The 24,309-nt window shown below is 39.8% G+C and overlaps 1 long non-coding RNA gene across 1 annotated transcript; it reads left to right on the forward strand.

The window, feature by feature from the left end:
* The first annotated feature begins 1,895 nt into the window (after positions 1–1,895).
* Positions 1,896–24,309, forward strand: LOC121144093. Its single transcript, XR_005881420.1, has 4 exons — positions 1,896–1,988; positions 2,083–2,197; positions 21,877–22,106; positions 24,033–24,309. It is a non-coding gene; the product is annotated as an uncharacterized LOC121144093 (long non-coding RNA).

A 24,309-nucleotide genomic window follows, 5' to 3' on the forward strand; every position in this document is an offset into this window, starting at 1 on the left:
TTGTGGAGTTTTTATTTCACAATAATCCATGTATTTTATAGTCTCTAAAACAGTATGATGTTAGCCAACTACATATATTTTTGTGATTAGACTATCTTGAAATAGTGCATCTGAACTATTTTCCAATTTGGTAACAATTTTTGAAGTTGATTTATTCTATTTCTAGAACAAATTATTCTATATTCATTAGAAAACAAGGAAGTCTTAGTGATTTTTTATTAACTCGTTTGTAATAGAACACTCTCTAGATTGAGTCATGAAAATATAGCAACAGAACAATGGTGTACTTTAAAGATAAATCAATATAAGAGAAGCTGAAGGAATCAAATGTGTTTGTGACTTAAAGATTTTAACCTGTGGGAATGTCAATTAAAGTTCAGAGGAAAGTAAATGGCTATAATTAATACCTGTTAACTGCTTTTGGCCTTCAGGCTTGCCCTGGCCAATGATGCATAATAATTAGAAAACATTTCATTACCAGCTGGCATCAAAGGATTAAATGTGCATGAAAGAGAATTGCAAACCACAAAGTTATGAAGCAGGATAACTACAATTTCCAACATGTGTATTAAATGGTGCATCATTTGAAACTGCACCAATAAATCGTGATTGAAGATTCTTGAGTACTGTTGCTTATATGCCATAACTCAAAGAAATAAAGGTAGGTTCTCTCAATAATCATAAAAGTGCTGGTCACATTTAATATTTTAGTGAAAGTTGTCTTTCTACTTTGATGATTTTCATGTCACCACTTCATTTGAAAATACAAATCTCTCATAGAAATAACATGAAAAAGAATACACTTTCTAAGTGAGCCAGCCCAAGCAGTGGGATTACAAACAGGCTTTATACAGAGTTTTACATGGTTTCTGGGGTCCACACCCAGGATCTTACACTTGTGCAGCAGGTATTCTACATACTGAGCAACCTTCCAATCTCCAAGTGGATGAGAATTCTCACAGTAATACCATATCCCCATTTAACAAAACAATTATTGATCAATGTGTGAAATATTGCCCACTGTCACAAAACTAGTAAATACTGAGTATGGGGTAGAAAAAAGTAAATTAAATTCCTTCATCTCATATGTTTTTATATAAATATTAACTTAGTCAGTATTGGAACTGAAGAGGTAGCTCCATGGTTGAGAGTGCATACTATTCTTACTCCCAATATCCATATGAGGTGACTCACAACCACCTACAACTCCATCACTAGGGAAATCTATTACTCTGATCTCTGTGGGCTTCATCACTCATGTATATACACATGTACACAAACACATATACACACAACTGAAAAAGTCTTTTTAAGTATTAGAGATTAAATATTATCACATAGAATGTATGAACATTTTAAACACTAGTTACTAAATTAAAGTTCCACACAAATTTTCTCTCCCAGAGTGATGATGCCTCTGATACATGTAAGAGAAGGATGAAACTCTGAGTTACTAACTATTTACATCTCCAACATTAATCCATTGAAAATATCAATATCCTTAGGGCTTGCAGTTTTTGAGTCTAACTTTTGAGATGCTTTCCCATGGATCCTGACAACCACAGTATACCACTCTTCACTCCACATTGATATAAGATCAACTAACCACTCTGTCCCAAGTGTTGGCCCCATTACTAATTCATCCATCCATTATTTCAAAGACCTTCTAGATACCAGGCCATTTTGCTAATATCCAGGAATATAGGATCAAGTCACCCTACCTGCCATCAAAAAGCTTACATTCTTGTAGGAAAACAGTACATAGAAAATATCTAGACAGTAGTACATTGCTTATATTTACACAACTGTGACCAATACCTGACGGCATAATTGAATGAAAAGGTTTACTCTGTCTCACAGCTTTAATGAGCTCCAGTCTATCCTATCTCATTGGAAATGCCAGGAGTAGCTCCACCCATGCGTGGCCCTAGGACCATAAGGGGTGATTTTTTTCCCATGGCTGCAGAATAGTGGGCCTGATTTCTTCGGTACCCATTTTCCTTATTGATTACTTTTGCATCTCTGTAACCAAATCTCTGACAAAAACAATATAAGAAACAGAAGGTTTCTTTTCATTCACAGTTTTGGAGGAATTCCAGTCCATCTGGCACGGCAGAGTAACTCCACATGGGGCAGCAGAAAGTCAGTGAAGCTTGTGCCTGCGGTGGAAAGCAAAAAGGGCAAGTCAGGACCAGGGGTGAGTATGACCTTCGAAGTCCCACCTTTCCCAGCCTCCCTCCACCTCCTAAAGGCTCCGCAGCCTTAAAGTAGAGCCGCAAGCTGAGAACCAAGTGTTCAAAGCACTAGTCTGGAGGAAACTGCAGTCTCAAATGGAAAAAGAAAAAAAAAAAGGCTAAATCTTTGATAAAGAAAAAGACCTGCCTGGGGGCTGGAAGATCAGAAAATAAATGGTTGCATTTTCATAGCTCACCGTGTGTCTTTAAAACAGGATCGTGCTGATCTGAGAGAGAAAAGTTAAGTGGTCCCACAAAGCTGGAAAGTAAAGAATTGTGAGCTAAGAAAGTCAGAAACCAGCTAACGGTCTTTTACCAGAGTGACCCGCACCCAGGTGTGAGGGCTGGTGCCCACAGTCCCCACCGTCGAGAGGCAGAGACAGGGCAAGTGCCACCACTTAAGGACCAGTGTGGGCTTCATGGTGAGTTCAGAGTCAGCAGGGGCTCCAAAGGGAGACCTTGTCTCTAAAAAACCGTTTAAAGGGGAGGGAAAGGCCAGAAGGAGGTGAAAGGAATGTTAGTATACACAGGGAAAATGAGAGGCTTCTTGCTATGCATGCAGAGAGAAATATGGGGCCTCGCTATGCATATATATATATATATATATATATATATATATATATATATATATATATATGTACAGGAGAGGCACAATTAAATTTTATCATCGGGGAAAATTAGAATTGTATCCATCCATCCGAACTTGCAATTTTCAGCACTGAGACTGAGTTTTCACCTCTGTAGAGTTAAGATGTTCAGTTAAATGACCCCTGGGCCCTTAGAACTCTCCATTTTATAATTTTAGCATCAGGTCACCTCTGGCACTAGAGTTCAGGGAAGCACTTACTGGGGAAATCATATAGGAATAAATAAAAGCACTTCAACATTTAGATTTTTAGCTAGCATAATTTTAACTGATGCAGGCCTACTCTGAAATCAGGAGCATGACGATGCTTTACTATCTTTCTTTTTCTATAAAATAAGACCTATCTCAAATTAAATAAACTTACCATCTGTTTAGTGCATGACTTTATATTTGCAAACAACAAACTGCCAAAGTATCCAACTCTAAGTAATAAGGAGTTTGAGTTTTCGAAGAGACTATGGAAAAATACTAATGTATGACTGCATGCAATGACAACAAAGGTAAACTACAGTTACCTTTGTAATGAATAGTCCTCAAACCATGTCTGCTATCCATCAAATCACATTGTTCTCTATTGTGCTGCATGAGGCATAGTTGAACTTGAGTTTCAGGATCAATTACACAAGTAATTCATATAAATGTCTATGCCTAAAGATCTTATTTCTCTCATGATCACTGACTGTGCTCAGAAATTATAACTAATATTTTCCTTAAAGTCGCGTGTCAAATGCCAGGAAAATTTGACTCTGTATACCCACCTCTGCCACCTTGCTGGCACAGACATTAACTCAGATCACCCTAACACCATATGTTATAAAATAACTGTTAATGAGATGTCAGGTTGTACAGCAGAGACTTGATACTCTGATGGTCCCACGTTACCCTGTTAGAACTGAAACTAATTAGCACCGACCTTGACTGTGAGTTTCACTAGGTATAAAGGGGGGAAGAAAATCTTAACGATTAAAACCAATAGACTGCAAGATTCACATATTTTGTAGCACATAGCTTTATTTGTAGAAATTAAAAGTGTTTCACAAAAAATAAACAGCAAAAAGAAAAACAAAGACCTCAAATCTTGTATTCTAGAGATGGATATAAAACAGGAAACTTTAGAAGTAAGAATTTTTTTTTACAGAACTTCTTTAGGAAAATCTACAAATAATAGAAATAAATTTAACTTAAAAATTCTTTCTTGCCATTTGTCTACGATTTACCAATGTGGTCTTTTATCTTAGTTTTAGAGAAAAAACAAAAAAGAATTTCAAGTAACAACAGGGGAAAAAGTGTATCCTTCCATATCCAACTAGATTGGGACTATTTTAATTTAGCACTGGCATAGCACATTAAAGTTTACAAACTATTTTTGAAGCCAGATAATCTCGGGGATAAAATTGTCAAAAGTAAACTTATTCCAGACTGGAGGTTCTTTAATTATTTTTCCCAGGAAGTTTTCTTTTTTTTTATTATTATTTTTTTTATTTTCCATTTTAAATTTAGATAAGAAACAAGGTTGCTTCACAAGTCAGTTCGAGGTCCCTCTCCCTTTCCCTCCCCTCCTCCCGTGCCCTCCCCCCCATCCCCCCCGTTATCCCCTCATTCCCCCAGGGTGAGGCCCTCCATGGGGGTGTCCATAGTCTGTCATTTCATATAGGGCAGGGCCTAGACCCTTCCCCAAGAGTTCAGGGTGAGAGTGCACCTCACATTGTTCTATGGGAGTCCAGAGTCCGTGTGTATACTTGGGATGGGTACTGATCTGCTGTCCAAGGCTCAATAGATTACCTAGGCCTCCTCACTGACACCCAGATTCAGGGGGTCTTGATCAGTCCCATGCTGGATTCCCAGGCTGATGCCTGGGATTCAAGAGTTAACCTTTGTCTGGTCAGCTGTTTCTGGGGGTTAAACCAGCCCAGTCTTAATCCCTTTGATCATCAGTCCTCCCTCTCTGATACTGGCTTTCTTGAGTTCAGCTCACTACTTAACCAGCCACTAAATGAAGTTTCTGTTTCCCAGACTCTCTGGCCATAGGATTGTAGGCTGGAACTCCCCAGATCTATGTCTAAAATCCATATATGAGAGAGTACATGCCATGTTTCTCTTTTTGTGACTGGGTTACCTCACTCAGGATGGTTTCTTCTAGTGTCATCCATTTGCCTGCGAATCTCATGATTCCATTATTTTTTTCTGCTGAATAGTACTCCATTGTGTAGATGTACCACATTTTCTCTATCCACTCTTCGGGTGAGGGACATCTAGGTTGCTTCCAAGTTCTGGCTATTACAAATAAAGCTGCTATGAACATAGTGGAACAGACATCTTTGTTATATGAATGGGCATCTTTTGGATATATGCCTAAGAGTGGAGTTGCTGGGTCTTGTAGTAGGTTTATTCCCATTTTTCTGAGGAATCTCCATACTGCTTTCCAAAGTGGCTGAACCAGTTGGCACTCCCACCAGCAATGGAGGAGTGTCCCCCTTTCACCACATCCTCTCCAGCATAAATTGTCATTGGTGTTTTTTATTTTAGCCATTCTGACAGGAGTGAGATGGTATCTCAGAGTTGCTTTGATTTGCATTTCCCGGATGGCTAAGGATGTTGAGCACTTTCTCAAGTGCCTCTCAGCCATTTTAGACTCCTCTATTGAAAACTATCTATTTAGTTCTGCAGCCCACTTCTTAATTGGGTCCTTTGCTGTTTTGGAGACTTGCTTCTTGAGTTCTTTGTAAATTTTGGAGATCAACCCTCTGTCAGATGTGGGATTAGTGAATATTTTTTCCATTCTGTGGGCTGCCTTTTTGTCTTGCTGACTGTGTCCTTTGCCTTACAGAAGCTTCTCAGTTTCAGTAGGTCCCATTTATTAATTGTTGATCTCACTGTCTGTGCTACTGGTGTTATGTTCAGGAAGCTGTCTCCTGTACCAATTCGTTCAAGGGTACCACCCACTTTCTCTTCTAAGAGGTTCAGTGTGGCTGGATTTATGTTGAGGTCTTTGATCCATTTGGACTTAAGTTTTGTGCATGGCGATAAACATGGATCGATCCGCATTCTTCTACATGCCAGTCTCCAATTATGCCAGCACCATTTGTTGAAGATGCTTTCTTTATTCCATTGTATATTTTTAGCTTCTTTGTCAAAGATCAGATGTTCGTACGTGTGTGGGTTAATACCTGGATTTTCAATTCGATTCCATTGGTCTGCCTGTCTATTTTTGTGCCAATACCAAGCTGTTTTCAGGACTATAGCTCTATAATAGAGCTTGAGGTCAGGGATAGTGATGCCTCCGGACGTTGCCTTGTTGAACAGGGTTGTTTTGGCTATCCTCCCAGGAAGTTTTCTGACATCAGTTTTTCCTACAATCTAAGGTAAATCAAATTACCAGGTTGGTTCTTAGGGAAGAAGTTACTGTTTTTTACTGAAAGAATCAAGATACATGGTCTATGCATTTACTAAAAGTTAGAAGGGATGGCAATTGAAAGTTTTTATGTGTTCCATCCAGTCCCCCTGAACCAGTTTTTCTCTGATCACCAGATGCCTACAGCTGCTTATAAGTCACTTATATAAGGTAACCACTCAGAGACTTCATACATATTTGTAATTGTTTGGTCACTGGCTTAGACTTATTACTGGCTAGCTCTCTCTTATAAGTTAACCCATTTCTACTTATCTGTGTATCACCACATAGCTGTGGCTTACCCGTGATTCCCTGGCATCTTGCTTCCCTGGAGGCTACAAGGTGTCTCCCCGACTCTGCATATTCTCTCTTTATCTCTGCTTGGATTTCCCACCTGGTTTTGCTTTGCTTAGGCATTGGCTGAATCAGCTTTATTCATCAATCAATAAAAGGAACACATATTCGCAGCATACAGAAGGACATCCCATATCAGTATCCCTTACTACACAGAAAACTACCACGCAGTATGCACATGTTAACTGAGAAATCACACCTTCACCAAAGCTAAAAGGTAAATATTTGAACTTCAGACAACAGCAGTGGTGGCATCCAAGAGGAAATCTGCAAAGACTATGAAACTATCAGTCACAAGTCATTAATGCCATCAAAAAGAAAACATGAAGACATGCATAAAAGTGACATTATATTACTGGACAGTTTTTATTTAGGAATATTATTTACAGACATATATACATGTGCATGCCTACTTTGAAAATTTTGGGACATAGCCATATATATTCACTTAAATATGTTTATTGTTGCTTTTATTCTTCAGTATCAATGTAAGAATATTTGCCTTAAAAGACATGTATCCTGCAATGCCTAAAATATTGCCTTACTATTTAAAGAAACAACCAATAAAGGAAGGAAGTCTTGGTCTACTCTTTCTGCCTTTGCTGATAAGGAGGGAGCCCATAAGTCAATGAATGTGTGTGGTCTCAAGAGCTTTGAAAGTATGAGAAAACAGTATCTTCCAGAGATAGGAACCAAGCTCTCTGGCATTTTAATGGGTCAGCACAACCCAGTTAGAACTCTGAAGTAGAACTCAAGTCAGTGTTAAATGACTTAAACCAAATCGGTAGCAACTTCCTATAGCACTTTAGAAAAATTAGAAGTCAAGTGGGGTGCTACAGGGCATCTCAAGGAGCACGGACTTGGCATTGCAGACCCTTCTTGCAGAAGAGAGACTGTCTTCTCAAACTGGGACAAAAGGTCTTCTATACTTGTGGAGGAAGCAGAATTTAAAAATTGGAAGTTCCCAGCTTCATCATCCTCTCCACATACATCTCTGACTTAACCTTGAAGATCTTTTCATTTCCATCTAATGGTCTAACTTTAGCAGAAGACAACCTGAACTGTTTATAATTCATTTAGGGTTCAAATTCAGATACAGAGTAAAATTGTGAGTTTTGTTTTCAAAGATGTCAACTCTATAGCATCAAGAGATAAGGGTCTGATTTAAAACAATATATATATATACATATACATATATATATATATATAAAGCATATGCTTTTCCATCATGTATGTGAGATGTGAGGCCCAGTTTGGAAACTCAAATTCTCCCTTTCTTCAAAGTTCACAGTTTAGAAGTAGGGACTTACCTTCCACCTCTGGAGGGCAACCAAGGGGAATAGGAATAGTCTATTCCCTATCAACAAGTCAAAAGACTTTTCATGTCTGGTATTAAGGATTTTGTTAGATAATCTGTGGTTTTGGGGGCCATTGGCAGCCAAGATGAGAAATTTTCATTTAAAAAATTATAGAGAGATTTATATACTGGCTTACATTTATTATAGATATTTTTAAATTCATAGTTAACAGTTCGATTCCTTATGGCTTTTTAAGATATCCTGTTATTTAGCCCTCCTCCTGTATTTATCTAGCTTTCTCCTCCCTAAGTAGAATCTCCCACTTTCCCATGTCCCCTTTCAAATCACTAGTACACTGACATTCCCTTCTATTGCTCTCCCACATCCCTACAATGGTCCCTTTTTACTTTTCTGGTTTCTGAAGTTATTCCATATAGGTACTCGCACAAACAGTTTGGATCTAGGAAAATTAGATGAGAAATAGCATGCAACATTTGTCTTTCTGGGTTTGGGCTACTTCACTTATTATGATATTTTTGTACTTCCATCCATGTACCAGCAAATTCCATGATTTCATTTATTAATGCAACTAAAATCTAAGGTAGTCAACAATACATGGTCACTCAGAAACTCCCCTTCTCTGCATACTCAACTAAGAATGGCAAGATTTTACATATCTGTTTGGTCACACCATGCCGTGAGCATCCAATACCCTCTTCACTGCTGAAAACAGAACCATAAACGTACATATACTTTATTAGAGGATATATTTTCAAAACCCCAGAAACAGTTCATAAAACTTCCTTGTGGTTCTATTCTTGTAGTATCCAAAGGCCATCCAGAAAATCAGAATCACTATGGGATACTTACTAAGAAATTATTGAAAGGAATTGCCTAATACAACAGTAGGAACTGAATGGCCAAAATCTAAACCTGGAGGGACAAGTCTATCACTTTAACTTTCAGGTGTGAGCTGAGGCTGCTGTGCAGAAGAGAACTGGAGGACTTTCAGTGACTTAAATCAGGCCCAGCCATAGAATCTGAAATAAATTCTCTTAGTTAAAGTCAGTGGATAGTATATGCTATTCACAACATTGAAACACCCTGTAGCAACAACGCTTAGATTAATGTTATATTAAATAACTATTGATTGTATCTCAGCCAAGGTGATACATCATAAAGATCACCAAAAGGGATATACTCAAGAAATAGAAGCAACTTGACAAATTGCCTTCGTGAGAAGGAGAGCTCAGCTGGAAGATCATTATTCTTCATGTTGTGGCTTGTTCACATCAAAGTTAGCACTGGACTTTTCCAAACAGTGAAGTCGATGAAAACCATGTTGTCTCTTCTCTGTTTTACCTTTCAAGTGATTAGCATTCTTTCAAACAAATGCTGACAAACACTTCAGTAATATTGGTTTCTTGGTGGAGTAGCTCATTCAGTTTTCTGACCGGTCCCAGTTTGGCTATGCTCCAAACATACTTTCAGTTGGTCACACAGAAAGCAAAGCCACCTGTGAAATATCTGACTAGCAATCAGGGGAAATGATTTGTATTAGTCAACTCAGGATGAATAATAACAGAGGGCCATGGATTTAAACAAGGAGAACTTTAAAAATTCATTTCCACACCGTTCTAGATGCTAAAAGTTGAGATCACAGTATCTGCAGGCTTGGTTCTCCAATGTCTTTCTTCCTAGTCGACAGGCGGCAGTTTCTCACTGTGTCCTCACACTGTTGTTGTTCTTTGCAAATCTACAATGTCTGCCTCCCTTCTTCTTCCTCTTATAGCAAAGCAAATCTGACTAGATTAGGGCCCATTCTAACCGCCTCATTTAACTCAACCCACGCATTTAAAGCTACATGTTCAACTACAAGAACCCAGAGGTTCTGAGTAGGCCAGCAATAATGTGAACCCAGGAGAGATTCATCACACAAAGTAGTCCTTAAATTTCTACCTTATGCATTTATCCCTCAGGCCTTCACCATGTTAATATATGTCACCTGCTTACTGAAAAGAAAGTAAATAATGACTATATCCTAGGGTAAACAGTGTAGGCAACACTCATGATCCCATTAGAGTTCAGACCAGGAGACTTAACTTTTGCTTTTACAAGATGGGAAAATTGTATGTAGATCAAAGTATAGGACTTCCAGTTCTATAGCACTGACTCTGGGGTGAGCAAACTGTCTCCACTGCTGTGGGATTCCTGCCTGGGTCCTGTCGTAGCTCTAGCCCCCAAATAACACAAGGGACACTTTATCAATTGGCCATTTACTATGGTTTTGTAATAGCTAGCTCTGACTTAATTATTAACCCATAACTACTAATATATATAATGATCAGAAGCCAATAAACAATCTCAGTAGGCACAGGAACAACTTTTGTTTCTTTTGGGCTTCTTAGGACTCATGCTAGGACAGTAAGGAGAACACAGAAGTCTGAAGCTGTGGGGAAGCTTCCTCCCAGGAGATGCAGACTGAAAACTGTCTTGTGAACTCTGTTACCATGTACAGGGGCTGTAGTACACCCTCACTGAGACACAATACTCTCAGACCTACATATGAAAAGTCAGTGTTTCTATACTCTTCTTTGATAGTATACTTTTCTGAGATGTTAAAACATGTATTTTTTTAAGCCAGGCACTTTTTCTTTTTATTAAAAATATTTTTTCAGGTTGCTATCCTGGCAGGATCCAACCCACCCAAAGACTGCCAGCATCCTACTCTCTTTCTCCACCAGAGAACTAGGTAAGCCTGGGTCTGTTTCAATCTGCATTCCTGTGCCCTGCATGCAACTGGCTGAGGCCTGGGGACTGCACACTGCAAATGGCATCATGACAGGACCCAGCCCACGCTGAGATTGCCAAGGCCCCTGTAGTAGGCCCGCATCCAGACATGGGAAGAGGAGTATTGAACTCACAAGAATATTCGACCTGCTTGTACCCACTGGAAGGGAACACTGTTCCTGTACCCACCAAGAAGAAGGGGTGGGAAGGAGACAATACAAAAACACACTCATCAACAGAAAAACCAACATGACACCGCCAGAGTCTAGAGACTCTATACCGTCAAGACCCAAACATCCCAACACAGATGAAGCAGAAGAGTATGGCCTTAAAAACAACTTCATGAAAATGATAGAGACCATAAAAGAGGAAAGGAGAAAATCCCTTAAAGAGATGGAAGAAAAAACAAAACAAACAATGTAAGAAATGGAGGAAAAAGACAAAGCAAAAATGACAAGAAACAATTCAAACAGAGCAAGGGTTGAAAGCTGAAATAGAGACAATAAAAAAACCACAGTGAGGGAATTCTGAAAATAGAAAATCTGGGCAAATGGTCAGGTATTTCAGATGCAGCCATAACCAATTGAATACAAGAGATGGAAGAGAGAATCTCAGGTGTTGAAGACACACTAGGAGAAATAGATTCATTGACCAAAGAAAATCTTAAGTCCAACAAATCCCTAACGTAAAATATCCAGGAAATATGGGATACCATGAGAAGACCAAATCAAAGAATCACAGGTGTAGAAGAAGGTGAAGAAACCCACCTCAAAGGGGCAGAAAATATATTCAACAAAATCATAGAAGAAAATGTTCCCAACCTAAAGAAAGACATGCCGATGAAAGTACAAGAAGCTTACAGAACACCAAATAGAGTGGACCACAAGAAAAGCCCCTTCGCCACATAATAATCAGGATCCCAAACATACAGAATAAAGAAAGAATATTAAGAGCAGCTAAGGAAAGAGGTCAAGAAACATATAAAGGCACCTATCAGAATTATACCTGACTTTCCCATGGAAGCTCTGAAAGCTAGAAGGACCTGGGTAGATAGATATTATATCAACACTAAGAGACCACGGATGCCAGCCCAGACTACTATACCCAAAAAAGCTTTCAGTCACTATAGATGGAGAAAACAAGATATTCCATGACAAAACCAGATTCAAACAATACATATCCAATAACCCAGTCCTACAGAAAGTTTGAAAGGAAAACTCCAACCCAAGGAAGTTAACTACAAACAGAAAAACGTAGGCAATAGATAATCCCATTTTACGAGCAGCAAAAGAAAAAGGGGTTGGAAATTCACATGCAATTCCACCAACAACAACAATTCCAAAACAAACAAGAATGAGCAATCAATGGTCATTAATATCCCTCAATGTTGATGGCCTTAACTTGCCCATAAAATGGCACAGGCTATCAGAATGGATTTGAGGACAGAATTCATCATTCTGTTGCATACAAGAAACACCTAAACTTCAAAGACAGATGTTACCTCAGAGTTATGGGTTGGGAAAAGATTTTTCAATCAAATGGGCCCAAGAAACAAACCAGGGTAGCCATCCTAATCTTATCAAACCACTATGCTTTAAAATTAGAATTCAACACCACACAAACTGCAGAAACCCTACAAACTCATGGAAATAGAATAATGCAGAAGTGTACCATTCCTGGGTCAAAGAAGAAATAAAAAGAGAAATTAAAGACTTCCTAGAATTCAATAAGAATGAATACCCAAACTATGGGAAACTCTGAAAGCACAGCTAAGAGGAAAGTTCATAGCAGTAAGTGCCCACATGAAGAAACTGGAGAATAGTCACACTAGAGAATTAACAGCACAGTTGAAAGCTCTAGAACAAAAAGAAGTAAACTCACCCTGGAGGAGTAGATGCCAGGAAATAATCAAACTGAGGACCGAAATCAATAAAGTAGAAACTAGGAAAACAATACAAAGACTCATTGTAACAAAGAGTTGGTTCTTCAAGAAAATCAAGACAATAGACAAATCTTTATCCAAACTTACCAAATGGTAGAGTGTGAACATTCAAATTAACAAAATCAGAAATGAAAGGGAAGACAAAACAATGGACCTGAGGAAATCCAGAGAATCATCAGATCATACTTTAAAAACTTGTATTCCACAAAATTTGAAATTTGAAGGAAATGGACAATTATCTGGATAGATATTACTTACCAAAATTAAATCAAGAACAGACAAGCAATTTAAATTCACTTATAACCCCTAGTGAAATAGAAGCAGTCATCAAAAGTCTCCCAGTCAAAAAAACACCAGAACCAGACTGCCTCAGTGCAGAATTCTACCAAAAATTCAAAGAACAGCTAATACTAATTCTCCCCAAGTATTCCATGCAATACAAGCAGAAGGATCATTGCCAAACTCTTTTTACAAGGCTTGAATAACCTTGATACTTAACCCACACAAAGACACAACTAAGAAAGAGAACTTCAGTCCAGTCTGCCTCATGAACATTGATGCAAAAATACTCAATAAAATAGTAGCATATTGGATCCAGGAACACATCAAAAAAATCATTCACCATGATCAAGTAGGTTTCATCCCAGGGATGCAGGAATGGTTCAAGAAACAAAAATCCATCAATGTAATCCACCATATCAACAAGATGAGAAACAAAAATCATGTGATCATCTCACTAGATGTGAGAAAGTCTTTGACAAAATCCAACATCCCTTCATGATAAAGGTTTTAGAGAGATCAGGGATAACAGGAACATACCTAAACATAATAAAAGCTATATACAGTAAACCAACAGCCAACATCAAACTTAATGGAGAGAAATTCAATGCAATTCCTCTAAAATCAGGAACAAGACAAAGTTGCCCCCCCTTTTCAATATTGTACTTGAAGTTCTAGCTAGAGCAATAAGACAACAAAAGGAGATCAAGGATACAATTTATAAAACAAGAAGTCAAACTTTCACTATTTGCAGATGATATGAAAGTTTACATATGTGACCCGAAAAGCTCTACAAGGGAACTCTTACAGCTGATAAACACTGTCAGCAAAGTGGCAGGATACAAGATCAACTAAAAAACACCAGTAGCACAGACATCTTTGTTGTATGTTCATAGCAGCTTTATTTGTAATAGGCAGAACTTGGAAGCAACCTAGATGTCCCTCAACCGAAGAGTGGATAGAGAAAATGTGGTACATCTACACAATGGAGTACTATTCAGCAGAAAAAAGTAATGGAATCATGAGATTCGCAGGCAAATGGATGACACTAGAAGAAACCACCCTGAGTGAGGTAACCCAGTCACAAAAAGAGAAACATGGCATGTACTCTCTCATATATGGATTTTAGACATAGATCTGGGGAGTGCCAGCCTACAATCCTATGGCCAGAGAGTCTGGGAAACAGAAACTTCATTTAGTGGCTAATCGAAGAAGAGGCAGACTCCCTTGGTTAAGTACTGAGCTGAACTCAAGAAAGCCAGTAACAGAGAGGGAGGACTGATGATCAAAGGGATTAAGTCTGGGCTGGTTAAACCCCCAGAAACAGCTGACCAGACAAAGGTTAACTCTTGAATCCCAGGCATCAGCCTGGGAATCCAGCATGGGACTGATCAAGACCCCCTGAATCTGGGTGTCAGTGAGGAGGCCTAGGTAATCTATTGAGCCTTGGGCAGCAGATCAGTACCCATCCCAAGTATACACACGGTCTTTGGACTCCCATAGAACAATGTGAGGTGCACTCTCACCCTGAATTCTTGGGGAAGGGTCTAGGCCCTGCCCTATATGAAATGACAGACTATGGACACCCCCATGGAGGGCCTCACCCTCCCTGGGGGAATGAGGGGAAACGGGGGGGGGCTCGGGGGAGGGCACGGGAGGAGAGGAGGGAAAGGGAGAGGGACCTGGAACTGACTTGTGAAGCAACCTTGTTTTTTATCTAAATTTAAACTGGAAAATAAAATAAAATAAAACTAAAAAAAAATAAAATTAAAGCACAGGTAATGGAACTTAACTGTTATCACTGTAAAAATAATAATTGTGTGGGGTGATACATTTATAATTAGCTTATTCAACCAATAAATACATACAATTTAAAAAAATAAGGCAGGAGGAGATAGGAGCTCTCCCTCTTTTTGTTGGTAAGTTGATGATGTAAGGTGTGGCTGTGGCTTGCTCCTTATCTCTCTGATCTTACAGCATTTACTACTATATCCAACTCAGGATTTTATTAGTAAGACCGATTAGAACTCCCACAGTTCTGGAGTTGGCAACAGTGTTTCAGAGTGTGACAAATGACTTTCTGATTATGAAGTACAGCGCCCCTCTGTGTCTTTTAAAGTATTCCTGAAAGTTCATTCAAGTTGGTTCTGGAGCTGTTACAGTGTCAACATAAAAAGCAAAGAACAACAACAAAAGAAAGCTCAACCCTTCAAATTGGCAAAGAATGGGCTGGCAAAACCAGCAGACACAGCTGATCTGAACAAGGGAGAGCTCTTGGACCCCAGACCGTCAGCTGGGAGGCCAGCATGGGACTGATCCAGACCCCCCAAATGTGAGAGTCAGTGAGGAGGCCTGGGCTACCTATGGGGCCCTGAGCAGTGGATCAGTGTTTATCCCTGGAATACAAACAGACATCGTGTGTCCATAACACAAAGAGGGATGCTCTCTCAGCCTGGACTCTTATGGGAGTGCCTGGACACTACCCTGAGTGAAATGATGGACTCTAGATATCCCCTATGTGGAAGGAATTGGTAATAGGGTGGGAGGCTGGGGGGGTGGGGGTTGGGAGGAGGGGAAGGAGAGGGAACTGGGATTGACATGTAAAACAAGCTATTTAAAATTAAAATTAAAAAAGTCAAAAAAAAACACCAGTAGCCCTACTATATACAAAAAATAAAAGGGCTCAGAAAGAAATCAGAGAAACATCACCCTTTGTAATTGCCACAAACTACATAAAATCCTTTGGGGTAATGCTAGCAAAACAAGTGAAAAACCTGTATCTCAAGAACTTTGAGTCTTTAGAGAAAGAAATTAAAGAAGGTACCAGAAAATGGAAAGATCTCTCATGTTCTTGGATATGTCAGATCAACATAGTAAAAATGGCAATCTTGCTAAAAGCAATCTACAGATTCAATACAATCCCCATCAAAAACCCAGCGCAATTCTTCACAGACCTTGAAAGGACAATTCTCAACTTTGTATGGAGACACAAAAGACCCAGGATGACCAAAACAACCCAGTTCAACAAAGGAACGTCTGGAGGCATCACCATCCCTGACTTCAAGCTCTATTATAGAGCTATAGTCCTGAAAACAGCTTGGTATTCGCACAAAAATAGACAGGTAGACCAATGGAATTGAATTGAACACCTGAGATAAACCCACACATGTAAGAACACCTTATTTTTGACAAAGGAGCTAAAACTATGCAATGGAAAAAAGAAAGCATCTTCAACAAATGGTGCTGGCATAAATGGATGCTGGCATGTAGAAGACTGCAGATAGATCCATGTCTATCACCATGCAAAAAATTTTAAGTTCAAATGGATCAAAGACCTCAACATAAATGCAGCCACACTGAACCTCTTAGAAAAGAAAGCAGGAGGTACCCTTGAATTAATTGGAACAAGAGAACACTTCCTGAACATAACACCAGTAGCACAGACACTGAAATGACAAATTAATAAATAGGACCTTCTGAAACTGAGAAGCTTCTGTAAGGCAAAAGACACAGTCAACAAGACAAAAAGGCAGGCCACAGAATGGGAAGAGTTATTCACTAACCCCACATCTGACAGAGGGCTGATCTCCAAAATTTATGAAGAAATCAAGAAGCAAGTCTCCAAAACAACAAAGGATCCAAGTAAAAAGTAGGGTACATGACTAAATAGAGAATTCTCAATAGGGGAGTCTAAAATGGCTGAGAGACACTTAAGAAAGTGTTCCACATCCTTAGTTATTAGAGAGACGCAAATCAAAACAACTTAGAGATACGATCTTACTCCAGTCAGAATGGCTAAAATTAAAAAAGCAATAGTGACTGTTTATACTGGAGGGGATGTGGAGAAAGAGGAACCCTCCTTCACTGATGGTGGGAGTGCCAACTTCTACAGCCACTTTGTAAATCAGTATGGCGATTCCTCAGGAAAATGGGAATCAATCTACCATAAGATCCAGCAATTCCACTCTTAGACATATACCCAAAAGATGCACATTCACACAATGAGGACATTCGTTCTACTATGTTCATAGCAGCTTTATTTGTAATAGCCAGAACATGGAAGCAACCTAGATGCCCTTCAACTGAAAAATGGATAGAGAAAATGTGGTACATTTACACAATGGAACCTTGAAATTTGATGTCAAATGAATGTTACTAGAAGAAACCATCCTGAGTGAGGTAACACAGTCACAAAAAGATAAAAATGGTACATACTCACTCATATATGGATTTTAGACATAGATCAGAGGAATGGCAGCCTACAATCCCACTGCCAGAGAACCTGGGAAACAGGGAGGACCCTAAGAGAGATATGCATGGTACCCCAGAGAAGGAGAATGGGAAAGGATCTCCTGAGCAGATTGGAAACATGGGGAGAGGGGAGAGGGAGCTGGGAAAAAGAGAGGGGGAGAAGAGGAAGAGAAAGGAGAACATGAGGGAGCAAGATAGTTGAGTCAGGGTAAGAATAGAGAGCAGGATGAGAGATACCATAGTAAAGGGAATCATTATAGGTTTGAGTAGAAATCTGACACTAGTGAGATTTCCAGAGATCTACAAGGATGACACCAATTGGCAAACTAAGCAATAGTGGAGAGGCTACCTTAAATACCCTTACCTGATAATGAGTTTGATGACTACCTTATATGTCATCCTAGAATCTTCATCCAGTGGCTGATGGAAGCAGAGGCAGACACCCACAGCTAAACACTGAACTGAACTCCTGGAACCCAGTTGCAGAGAGAGAGGAGTGATGAGCAAAGGGGTCAAGACCAGGCTGGTGAAACCCACAGAGACAGCTGACCTGAATAAGAGGGAGCTCTTGGACCCCAGACTGATGGCTGAGAGGCTTGCATGGAACTGATCCAGACCCCCTAAATTTGGATGTCAGTGAGGAGGCCTAGCCAATCTATAGGGCTTTGGGTACTAGATCAGTATTTATCCCTGACATAAAAATGGACTTTGGGAACCCATTCCACATTGAGAGATGCTCTGTCAGCCTGGACACATAGGGGAGGGCCTAGCCCCTGCCCTGGATGAAATGACAGACTCTGGAGATCCCCCATGGAGGGCCTCACCCTCCCTGGGGAGTAGAGTGGGGACTGGGGGGTTGGAGGGACTGGTGGGGTGGGTAAGGAGGGAAGGGAGAGGGAGCTCAGATTGACTTGTGAAGCAAGCTTATTTCTAATCTAAATAAAAAAATACTTTTCATACAATGTATTCTGATAAGGAACCAGAGGCTGGATATCCCAAAGACCCAGAAGAGAACCAAACACAACTGGCAAAAAGAAATTCAGTGAAATGATTCATAATCATATTCTGCTATACTCATAGGTTGGTGCCTAGTCCAGTCATCATCAGAGAAGCTTCATTCAGCAACTGATGGGAGCAAGTACAGAGACATAGCCAAATATTAGGAGGAGCTCAGGGAAACCTGTAAAGGAGGGGGAGGAAGGACTATAGAAGCGAAAGGGGTGAAGAACAGCACAAGCAGGACATGAAAGAGAGTGACTGAGAGTGACTGTGTTGGAGAAGTCTTTTGTCAATAAAGCACTGTTGAGCCAATAGTAATCTAGATAGGAGGGACTAGGAGTCCAGGAGGATTCTGGGAAGGAGAAACACAAAGAGAGTCAACATGTAACGCCATTGGGTAGGAAGCCCGGTAAGAAACATACTTAGATTAACAACTATGGGGTAATTACTTAAGTCAGAGCTAGCCAGTAAGAAACAAGCAAGGCCAACAGCTTCATAATTAATATAGCCTCCTGTGTGTTTATTTGGGACTGATGCGGCTCTAGAACCAGGCTGGCGGGAAGGCTTCTCTCAAAGAAAAAGCTTCTCTTTACATGACTGTCAACCATTATCAAGACAAGATGGGACAGTTCTTCAAAAAACCTGCTTCATAGAAAAGTCTGTTGATATTCTAGGCTTGTAGGCCAAAGATGAATGCCACAATGTTGCAGAAGAAGCTTGGATGACTTTCCAGGCAGCCAGCTGTTTTTGTCATTTCTCACATTTTTTGGTAGTCACTTGCTCCCACTTTCTGTTTACTCAGTTAGTATTATTTCCTTATTGGGTCCCTGAGGAAGTTGAAAACTAGATAATTATAGTTCTCCTTGTTTACCAGACTCAGAAAAGAGACTCGCTAAAGAGGCATAAAGTGTAAAAGTTTGGGAGAGATTAGAAGATAATTCAATAATTCAAATTAGAAAGTAAATTAGGTAGAAGATTTTTTGAACTCACCAAGATAAGATAGATAATGGAGTATTTTCTCCAAATCTGTCAAATGCAAATGGACTAGACATTGTTGATGTACTTATTGTCTGTATAGATTGTATATAGTTATTTTACATGGTTTTATTAGTTATAGCCTTCTTTTTGTATTAGACATTAAAGGGGAATTGTGGTGATATATTGTTTATAATCTACTAAAGCTTGCCTGGAGGTCAGAATGCAAAGCTAACCACAAGTCATAGAATCCCAGGACTCAGGAGACAGAGGCAGATGGATTTCTGTGAGTTCAAGGCCACCCTGGGCTGCATGAGAGTGAATCAGTCTAAAAGAGAGATAGAGCTCATACCTTTAATTCCAGCACTAGAGAGCTGGAGCTCAGTGCAGTCTCAGGCATCAGTCTGAGATTGGTGAGGAAGAGTGCAGACTGGAGATTTCTTAGAGGTAAGAGCTCTCTAGTGGATTGGCTGCTTTGCTATTCTGATCTTCAGCTTGAACCCCAATATCTGTCTCTGCGTTTTTATAGTTTGTTCAACAATCAAGTAGGGGGAGAGTTAAAGGGGGAGGACAATGAAAAAGATATCTTAATAGAGGGAGCCATTATGGGGTTATGAAGAAACCTGGTGCTAGAGAAATTCTCAGGAATCTGCAAGAATGATCCCAGATAAAACTCCTAGCAATCGTGGTAAGTATGTCTGAATGGGCCTTCCCCTTTAATTGGATTAGTGACTACCCTAGTTGTCATCATAGAACCCACATCCAGTAACTGATGGAAGCAGATGCAGTGACCCACAGCCAAGCATGGGCTGAGCTCCTGGAGTTTGATTGAAGAGAGGGAGGAGGGATCATAGAAACAATGAGGATCAAGAGCATGATGGAGAAATCCTCAGAGACAGCTGACCCAAGCTAGTGGGAGCTCATGGACTAGGACTGACAGCTGGGGAACCTGCATAGGACCAAACTAGGCCCTTTGAATGTGGGTGACAGTTATGTGACTTGATCTGTTGAGGGGGGGGACTGGCAGTGACACCAGGACCTATCCCAGGTGCATAAACTGACTTTTTGGAGCCCATTCTTCATGGAAGGATACCCCACTCAGCTATGATATGAGGGGAGGGGCTTGGTCCTTCCTCAATTTGGTATGCCTTGCTTTGCTGACTCCCCAAAGAGCTCCAGTGACCTTACCCCCTCTGAGGAGCAGATTGAGGATGGGAAGGAAGAAACTAGGGGACAGGAGAAGTGGGGGAGAAGGGACTGGGGTTGGTATGTAAAATGAAAAATAATGTTTTTAAATAAAAACCGTAGCCAAGAAAAGCCAAATGAAAAATAGTAAGTCTAAAGTAACATCATAAATTAAATCTGAGGGAAAATGTAAATATACTCCAAAACAACTGGCAGCATTCATGAAAATAAGAACTATTTCTGGATGATAATGCAGTTAAAAGAAATTTTAACTTTGACTTTGTGTCATTCCTATATACTATTTGAATTTTTAGTTTTAATGTGCAATGATTATTTTTTAATTTTTTATTTTAATTTTAAATAGCTTGTTTTACATGTCAATCCCAGTTCCCTCTCCCTCCCCTCCTCCCGCACCCCCCCGCACCCCCCCAGCCTCCCACCCTATTGCCAATTCCTTACACATAGGGGATATCTAGAGTCTGTCATTTCACTCAGGGTAGGGCAATGATTATTTTTCTGATCAAAAGCTCCCTCTCTCTCTCTCTCTCTCTCTCTCTCTCTCTCTCTCTCTCTCTCTCTCTCTCTCTCTCTCTCTGTGTGTGTGTGTGTGTGTGTGTGTGTGTGGTGGTGGTGGTGGTGGCGGTGATTGAACATAGGGCTTCTTGTATGCTAGCCAGGTTCTCTAATCCTGAACTACTTCCCTCGTCTTTCCTGGCTGGTTTTATTGGACTAATGTGTAACACTGGGCCGACTGTCCAGGAGTCTTTCTTTGCCTCCATCTCCCGTCTCATTACACTTCCTTTCCCATTGGCAATTATTGCTGTCAGTTAAAATACTTCCTCCTGATTTTAGACATAGATCTGGGGAGTGCCAGCCTACAATCCCACTGCCAGAGAGTCTGGAAAACAGAACCTTCATTCAATGGCTGATGGAAGCAGAGGCAGACTCCCACAGCTAAACACTGAACTGAACTCAAGAAACCCAGTGACAGAGAGGGAGGACTGATGAGCAAAGGGGTTAAGACTGGGCTGGTTTAACCCCTAGACCTGACAAGGGTTAGTTCTTGAATCCCAGACTGATGGCTGGGATTCCAGCATGGGACTGATCAAGACCCCCTGAACATGGGTATCAATGAGGAGGCCTAGGTAACCTATTGAGCCTTGGGTAGTAGATCAGTATTGATCCCGGGTATACAAATGGACTTTGGGTGCCCATCCAACAATGAGAGATGCACTCTCACCCTGGACTCTTGGGGGAGGGTCTAGGCCCTGTCCTGGATGAAATGACAGACTATAGACACCCCCATGGAGAGCCTCACCCTCCCTGGGGAAATGAGGGGTATTGGGGGGGATTGGTGGGAGTGCGCGGGAGTAGGGGAGGGAAAGGCAGAGGGACCCAGACTTGATATGTGAAGCAACCTTGTTTCTAATCTAAATTTAAAAATAAAAATTAAAAAAATATATTTAAAACATTTTTTAAAAACATGTCCTCCTGTTTTTTTCTCTCTCTCCCTCCCCTTACCCTCGCCACAGTTTTGGATTTTCTGCTCTCGTAAACAAATGATGAACAATGTTGAACTTAAGCACTTATCAAATTTCAAAGACTAAAGAACACTCAAGAAGGACTGCACTCCATTGGTCACCCCAACCCATTTTCCCCAAGGCCATCCCCTCCTATCTTGCCAGTATTGCTTATATTGTAGCCACTGAAAACACGTCATAATCACTGGGAGCTGAGCCACCTAAAAGAATGAGGTGCACCAGTAAGTATATCAGGCCCTTGGCTCTCTCTTTCTGAAGATTTACCATTATAAAATCAAAAAGAAAAGGGATGGAAGAGGATTTAAGGGAGAAATATGGACATTGTTTGGCTTCTGGGTTTAGATATGTCACACTCTGGGACTCAGGCTGCTTTGCCTCTTGCAATCAGGGAAACAGGGCTTGAAGCAAAGAAGGTCAGTGATTGGAAGAGAAATGTACAAGAGCCAACAAGTGTGAACAGATGCAAAGGTGACTTAAACTTTGCTTTGGTGGGTTAGAATTGTAGCCTCTATCCTGTACTTCCCAACTAATACCCTGTAGGAGTTTTGTAAAGTCCCAGAGTCCTTAACTAATGTATTTAAGGCAATTTTATGTTTCTATTTGTACAGATTATAACTTTTGATCAGGAAAAAAAACCTCAAAATATCCTTGTGTTTACATATATTCTAAGGTAAAGGAATGCCCTGGGAGGCTTCCCGTTTTCCAAATATAATATTTTCCAAAATAAGTTTTGGAGTAACTGCAATAAATAAATAATAGAGCAGTAATTAGCATGGATGAGCAAATGTCTCAGTAGTAGAGTGTAGAATCCTTTGTGTATATGTACAAGAATGGTTTAACTGGATCTCCATATAGATCGCTTTCCAGCTTCCTGAGGAATTACCATGCTGATTTCTGCAGTGGCTATATGACTTTGCACTCTCCCTAGGAATGAGTAAATGTTTCCCTCTCCCCACATCTTTGCCAGAATGAGTTGTTATTTTCTTTTAATCTTGGTCATTCTGAGTGGCATAAAAATCCATGTCTTTTTTGTAACCTCTTGCAAATCACCCAATTATATAACCTTAAGCATATTTACTATGTTAAAGCAATCATGAATGTAGGAAAAATACTACTCAAAGTCCTGATGATAGTGATGATCATCCATTCTCTTGAGTCAGTAAGATGAGCATATGCTGTATTTCCTCAAGAGCCCTGTAGTAAATTAGAAATATCATTGCATCGTGTTACCATGTACTCCAATGCCTGTCATTTAAAATCCAGAACCTTTTTACCACATCATAATGTATAATTCCACTTTCATAAAGATAAACTAGTAGAATTCGCTAGTATCAAACAATACAATAATGTATTGAGATTTCCATTCGAAACCTGTACTGTGAAGGTCTTTTGCAACTATTCTGCTCAACCTAGAAATCAAATTATGTCTGTACATTTGCAGGTAGTTGAACAAAAAAAATTCTACTCAGAAAACTACCCAAAGACTACACAGAGCCTGAATTTTATCCTTTTGTTTGTTTGATTGATTGGTTGATTGATTGATTGATTGCTTTTAGGACTGGATAGTAAAGCCATGATACATACGACTGAATTATAGTCCTAGCTAGCCTTAATGTTAAATCTGTAAACTAACTCCAGGTTTGATGAGCACTTCATGTAACATCACTAGCAGGAAGAAACTGACTCTTGCCTTTGAGACCATTAAGATGTAGTAGTAGGAACAGCAAGAAATTCCCAAGGTAGATATCAATCTCTGAAGATGAGAACAAAACTAGATGCTCCACCTGGTCTGTGTGTATAAACCTGCTTTCTAACTGCAATATTCAAAAGTGAATGGTTTGTGTTTGCTAGAAGAAGCAGGTTTTGGTTTTTAAGAGACATTCCACAGATAAGTTAGCCTGAAAGAAGAAGCAATAACAGAGGGAAATAGGAAGAATTCTAAGTAATAAAGCAATGATGAGCATGTCAATGCAATCCTCTCAATTTACTCCCAGACAAACAGGAACCATTCAGAGTCTACAGAGCTGCACTAATCTCAGTGACTCAAAAATGAAGAATAAAGAATAATATTAATTAATAATCAATAAACTTTGAATAATCTATTAGTAATTAACACAAGATTTCCTTTCCCTGCCTTGACTCCCTAGGACACGTTTCATAAGACAGAAGGCAACATTCTGCTGAGGACTGAAGAGGAAGACTTACACTGGGTCTCTTGTCATCTTCTCAAATTCAGCCTTGTCAGAAAATGTCAAGGACCAAAAAAAATCCCTTGTCTACAAAATTACTACTAAAAACAAGGTAGAAAATGAGACTTCTATTGGCAAAATTCCCTCCTCCTCTCCCTAAAAGTGGTGAGGAAATCAATAGCAAAATATTCCAAGCTGAAAGAAATATATTCAATTATAAAATCAGTAATATAAG

The sequence above is a fragment of the Mesocricetus auratus genome, unplaced genomic scaffold, assembly GCF_017639785.1.
Source record: "Mesocricetus auratus isolate SY011 unplaced genomic scaffold, BCM_Maur_2.0 Super-Scaffold_100014, whole genome shotgun sequence".
Lineage (NCBI taxonomy): Eukaryota > Metazoa > Chordata > Mammalia > Rodentia > Cricetidae > Mesocricetus > Mesocricetus auratus.